At 44.5% G+C, this 5,724-nt stretch overlaps 1 pseudogene; it reads left to right on the plus strand.

Moving 5' to 3' along the window:
* Positions 1–1,802: 1,802 nt before the first annotated feature.
* LOC127148089 (uncharacterized) lies at positions 1,803–2,747 on the plus strand (annotated as a pseudogene).
* Positions 2,748–5,724: the final 2,977 nt, after the last annotated feature.

Below are 5,724 nucleotides of genomic sequence, written 5' to 3' on the forward strand. Positions count from 1 at the left end.
GCAAAGAATTTGCGAGTGGACTTTATTCTTCAATCAGATTTTCACCCTTTATTCGTTGCGCTCCTGAAAATTCAAAGGATAAGTCTTTATTCAATGAGCTTCTCCTTTGATCCTCTCCTTCTTAGGAGAGCTGCTTATCGCGCCTTGCTCTCGGTAATTTAGAAGGCACTGCCTGTGTGTGTGATCAACTCGGCTAGTGCGAAGAGCATGACTAGCGGCCCTTAGGCCAGGTTTAGAAGGATAGGCCGGAGGTTGATGAAGTCGCAGTGCCTTCTCTTGTAAATATATTATATGGCTCAGATCTATGAGCCTGTGGCATTTCTCACTGGACGCCCCTTTTCTTTCATGGAATTCTCTCCCGGAGCAGCAGAACTAACAACTTTCTTAGAAGGTAGAATTACGAACTTCAAAACGTCTTTGAAAGTGGATGAGATGGGTCGAGTCCTATCTGTAGGAGATGGAATTGCCCGAGTTTATGGATTGAAGGAGATTCAAGCTGGGGAAATGGTGGAATTTTCCAGCGGTGTCAAAGGAATAGCCTTAAATCTTGAGAATGAGAATGTAGGCATTGTTGTCTTTGGTAGTGATACCGCTATTAAGGAAGGAGATCTTGTCAAGCGCACTGGATCGATTGTGGATGTTCCGGCGGGAAAGGCTATGCTCGGGCGTGTGGTCGACGCCTTGGGAGCACCCATTGATGGAAGAGGGGCTCTCAGCGATCACGAGCGAAGACGTGTCGAAGTGAAAGCCCCTGGGATTATTGAACGTAAATCAGTGCACGAGCCTATGCAAACAGGGTTAAAAGCGGTGGATAGCCGGGGCCAACGAGAACTGATAATCGGGGACCGACAAACTGGAAAAACTGCTATAGCTATCGATACCATATTAAACCAAAAGCAAATTCACTCCACTCAATTCAAATGCTTTGCTTTGAACCTCTGTTTTTTTCTTGTTCGGATTCTGCCCCCTATTAGCATTTTTTTGTCTATCGGAGCAGAAGGCAGAGAACAAATCAGAGGAGGGTGGGCGGTTCTCATACCCCTCTTTTTCATACTTTTGAGTATGATCCTATTTCTGAATATTAGAAAAGGATCTTTTCAAAAACTCAAAAGAGGAAAAATCTTTTTTTGGATCCTCTATTTAAGCCTTCTCTCTTTGACCTCAATCTGCCTCTACTTTCTACGTTTTCAATTTCATACTCTTTTTTCTACTACTATTTGCGCCAGCCTTATGATCACTTTTTTTGATAATCCTTCTTCTTCGACTTATTTTGATAATCCTTCTTCTTCGGAGGATTCCTTCGCCCTCCAGGTCCTCTCGGAACCTTGGCCCGTGACTCCAAATACGGCAGAGGAAACCTCCCTTCAGAATCGAATCCGAAGATTGGAAGAGGACGATTCAATTTTCCTCCTGGGAAAAGCCCCGGGGCTTTTCTGGACTGACTGCATCCAGAGTCAGCTTTATTCGTATTCCACTCAAGAGGAATACTCTTTCTATCTGGAGTTCTCGAAAAGAGATCTCGAAATTAGGGAGCTAAAAAACTCCTCTTATTCGTTGTTCTCTTTGTTTCTGAATTTTGACCCACACCTGAGTGAAGAGGCCCCTTACAATCCGAGGGAGTGCTTTCTCGATTTCTTGGAGGAGTGGAACCATGAAATGTCCAGAATCCCCGGGTTGACGGTAGAAGAAAGACAGAGAGAAGAAATAGAATTCCTGCAAGAAGTTTTCAAGGATCTCCGAAAACATGGACCAAAATCCTATTACATCTTTAAGATTCTTCAAAGCTAAAGCCCTATAATATAATGGAAGAAATGCTTCAAGGGCTTTCTTTAGCTTTTCTGAATCTATGGAATTCTCAGACTCTGCTCTGCTTCTTTCTTTGCGGGGTTTCGGACATGCTTTCTTCACTTCAAACTTTTCTTTTTCGGTATGCCGCTCCGCGATCAAGGAGCGAAAGAAGCAAGTGGGCTGTGGTGATGTCAGAATTTGCACCTATTTGTATCTATTTAGTGATCAGTCCGCTAGTTTCTTTGATCCCACTCGGTCTTCCTTTTCCATTTGCTTCCAATAGTGCAACCTATCCAGAAAAATTGTCGGCCTATGAATGTGGTTTCGATCCTTCCGGTGATGCCAGAAGTCGTTTCGATATCCGATTTTATCTTGTTTCCATTTTATTTATTATCCTTGATCCGGAAGTCACCTTTTCCTTTCCTTGGGCAGTACCTCTCAACAAGATTGATCTCTTTGGATCTTGGTCCATGATGGCCTTTTTATTGATTTTGACGATTGGATTTCTCTATGAATGGAAAAGGGGTGCTTCGGATCGGGAGTAATCACTAGTGAGAGGGCGATGCCTACATTCAATCAATTGATTCGTCATGGTAGAGAAGAAAAACGGCGCACGGACCGTACTCGAGCTTCGGATCAATGTCCCCAGAAGCAAGGAGTACGCCCGCGTCTTGCAACGAGAACACCGAAAAAACCTAATTCAGCTCCACGTAAGATAGCCAAAGTACGGTTGAGCAATCGACATGATATATTTGCTCACATTCCGGGCGAAGGTCATAATTTGCAGGAACATTCTATGGTCTTAATAAGAGGAGGTAGAGTGAAAGATTCGCCAGGTGTGAAATCCCATTGTATTCGAGGAGTCAAGGATTTGCTGGGAATTCCGGATCGAAGAAGAGGCAGATCTAAATATGGTGCAGAAAAACCAAAATCGATATGAATGGAAGATGCCTCTGGAACTTGTTTTTCTCGTCGAGGGAAGAACCACTCAAAACTCGGAATCTCAATATACTACGCCCTTCCGAATGACCTCTCATTCCGTCTACTACACTAGCCAAGAAAGAGTGTATTAGAGACTCCATTCGCCCGTGAGTAGAGGAAGAAGAAAAAAAGAGAAAGGAAGAAAAGAGAAAGTTCAGTCAGGCGCAAAGAATTTGTGGATGCGTTCATAAATTCAGTTGACCACTTCTGACTTAGTCTTGCTACACGAGACGAGTGAGGGGTTCAGTTTCAGCAGACACGGAAGACCTTCAGTCTACAAATTGAAGAAGCATATGGAATCAATGAATAGAGGGAGAAGGCCTCCTTTGTCGATTTGCGCTCCTTAACATAGGCTTTCCTGGAGAGACTTTCTCCTATTAGAACCTACTATTTGGAGGACGTAGAAGGATAGGCTTTCCCCGCTCCGTCTTCCTTTCACTTCCTTTCACTTCAAACCTTTGCCTTTTTTTTGATTCAAGGATAGAAAACCTTTCAAAGAAGGGTCCGGACTAGCTTAACCTCCGAAGGAGTCTTTCTTATTCCTTTTGCCTGAACAGTCCCTTATCAATGAGGACATATTAACCTGTGGTCCGAAGTGGAATATGGATTTCTGTTTTTTAGCCTTTATTCATTGATTCAGTCGAGACGTCCTCCGTCCTCCGGTTATGAAATAACTCGACTCCCACGGGGCGGTGAGAAGAATGATCGAAGCCCTCAAGAAAAAAGAAGGAATTATCCAGGAGTGCAAGGAAAGAAATCCATATTAACCTAGGCAAGGAGCAAAGAATTTGCGAAGGACTGATTTGATAGACGAATTTGAGAAGAAGGATGTCTCACAACAAGAGGAAGCGCGAATAGAAGCCGCTCCCCACCTGAAATCAGCTTTATCGATCAGACAGACAGACGAGGGTGAAGGAGAAAGGAAAGAGAGAGAATACTCAGGGTAGAAGGAGAAAAGACTGATTCGACTACGAGGCAGTAGCAGTTTTTGCTCTTTCTTCAGTGGTTTTTCGCAAATTCTTTGCTCCTAGCTACGGTCTCGACTGAAAGGAGAGGTGAACTTTTTCTAGTTTCGGAAGTGGGTTCAGTAAGAAGGTAGCCATGGGAATTCGTCTCACTCTAAGAGTCCGCTCAACCAGTTATCAATAGACCGAGCCCTTGCCCTTCCAGCAGAGAAGGGTCTTTCTGTCCCCCGAGTGAAGGAGATAACTTCAAGAGTCATTATCAGGGTCGGAAGCAAGTCAGTAAGAACACCGCCCAGGCAGGAGAAAGGGCTAAAGGGATCGGAGACAGAAAGGGCTCGACCGGTTGCAGAAGTTGCTTCATCCCTTGTTTCATATCATTCTCTCTTTTCTTCTCGCTTTCTAGAGGATCTCTTTGGCAAAGAAAGTGGCATTTCACTCTTTGTACTGGGATTTACATGATTGGACATAACAAGAAAAGGATAAAGAGTTCAAAGCCTCGCCTTAGTCCTTGGCTTTGAGATCTCCCGATCGGTCGTCAACTCGGGTAAGCCCTTTCTCCCCTATCGCTGCTTTAGCTCAAGTAGCTTCTGATCTCCTGGTCTCTTCGGGAACAAAGAAAGGTTTCGCTGAGAACAGTTTGAAGCGCCCATTCCAATCTTGTCTCACTTTGATAACTGATACGGGGAAAGAGGAATGAAAAGAGGGTTCCCTGGGCCTGATCTTCCTTCCCTTTCCGCGCGGATCTAGCTTCCGACCCCTCTCTTGTCGAGCAGCTAAGCTCCTCTCCTTCGTCAGAGTTGGACCATTTACTCAGAGTTGCAGAAAGGAGTCAGACTCAGTGTCGGCATAGGAATTCAGTCTGAACCCCACTACGCGGTTGAGTTCTAACCTCTTTCTGAAATTAGTCTTTTCCCTTGAACGAACCATTCCGGCACCCCTCCGTTAGGAGTCTGAAAGCGAAGGACTGATTTATGGAATTCATTCTTCTGCTTCAACCCTGCGCCTCGTCTCGTCTTTGTCAGTTTGTTTATAGTGAACAAATCGAGTTCGTTCTTTCTGACGATGATAAATAAAGAAGACTTGGTCCATCGTGTTCTCTTCGTTCGGGATCTTTCCCCTTCTCTGAAAGTAGTCGTAGCGGTAGTCTAGAGTTGGTACGAGGGTTGACCTCTCAAATTTTTCGGGTCAAGGCTGCCTAGAACCGACCCTATATTTCTCAATCAACCTTTGTCTCGGCAGATGCGACTTCTCCTTCTTTTCTGGTGTACGGACAAGCAATTGCATATCTCAGGCTTTCATCCGCAAGAACTGAACCAGGTGCCTCTCCTTTTAGTCGAGTCACTTCGTCCCTCTCCTTTTAGTCGAGTCACTTCGTCCCTCTCCTTTTAGTCGAGTCACTTCGTCCCTCTCCTTTTAGTCGAGTCACTTCGTCCCTCTCCTTTTAGTCGAGTCACTTCGTCCCTCTCCTTTCGCCTCTCCTTATTGGTCGAGTCTAACCAATCCCAGTAGTGGGCCTACCACCACCTAGTGGCTCTTCCTTCGCCCCAAGTATTCTATATATAGGTATAGAATTAGAAAGAGAATTCTCTCCCCAAGAAAGCAGCATAACAAGAAAGGCGAAGATTAATTGAGAAGAGCTTGACCTCTTTCATAAGTTGCTGACAGAGAAGTTCTTTTTGTAGCAGTTGAAGCTGAAGTAGCTCTTTCAGTAGTTGTTGTGGAAGTCGATGAGAAAGAAAGAGGGACCTACGGCAAGGTTTGAAGTACAACTCATATTAGATTTCGCCTCCGGACCGCTCCTACGGAGTAGTCTTTTTCTTTCCATTAAAGAAGACTATCAAAAGACCTACTTAAAGGAATGAAGGAGTCAAAAGAAAAGGTCTTTAGACGATATAATATAGAAAGAAGAAAGACAACTCAAGAGGCGGAGTAGGAGCAAAGAATTTGCGAAGGAGAGGATCAAAGCTCATTGAATAAAGAGAGAGGATCA

The sequence above is a fragment of the Cucumis melo genome, chromosome 2, assembly GCF_025177605.1.
Source record: "Cucumis melo cultivar AY chromosome 2, USDA_Cmelo_AY_1.0, whole genome shotgun sequence".
In the NCBI taxonomy this organism is placed as follows: Eukaryota; Viridiplantae; Streptophyta; class Magnoliopsida; order Cucurbitales; family Cucurbitaceae; genus Cucumis; species Cucumis melo.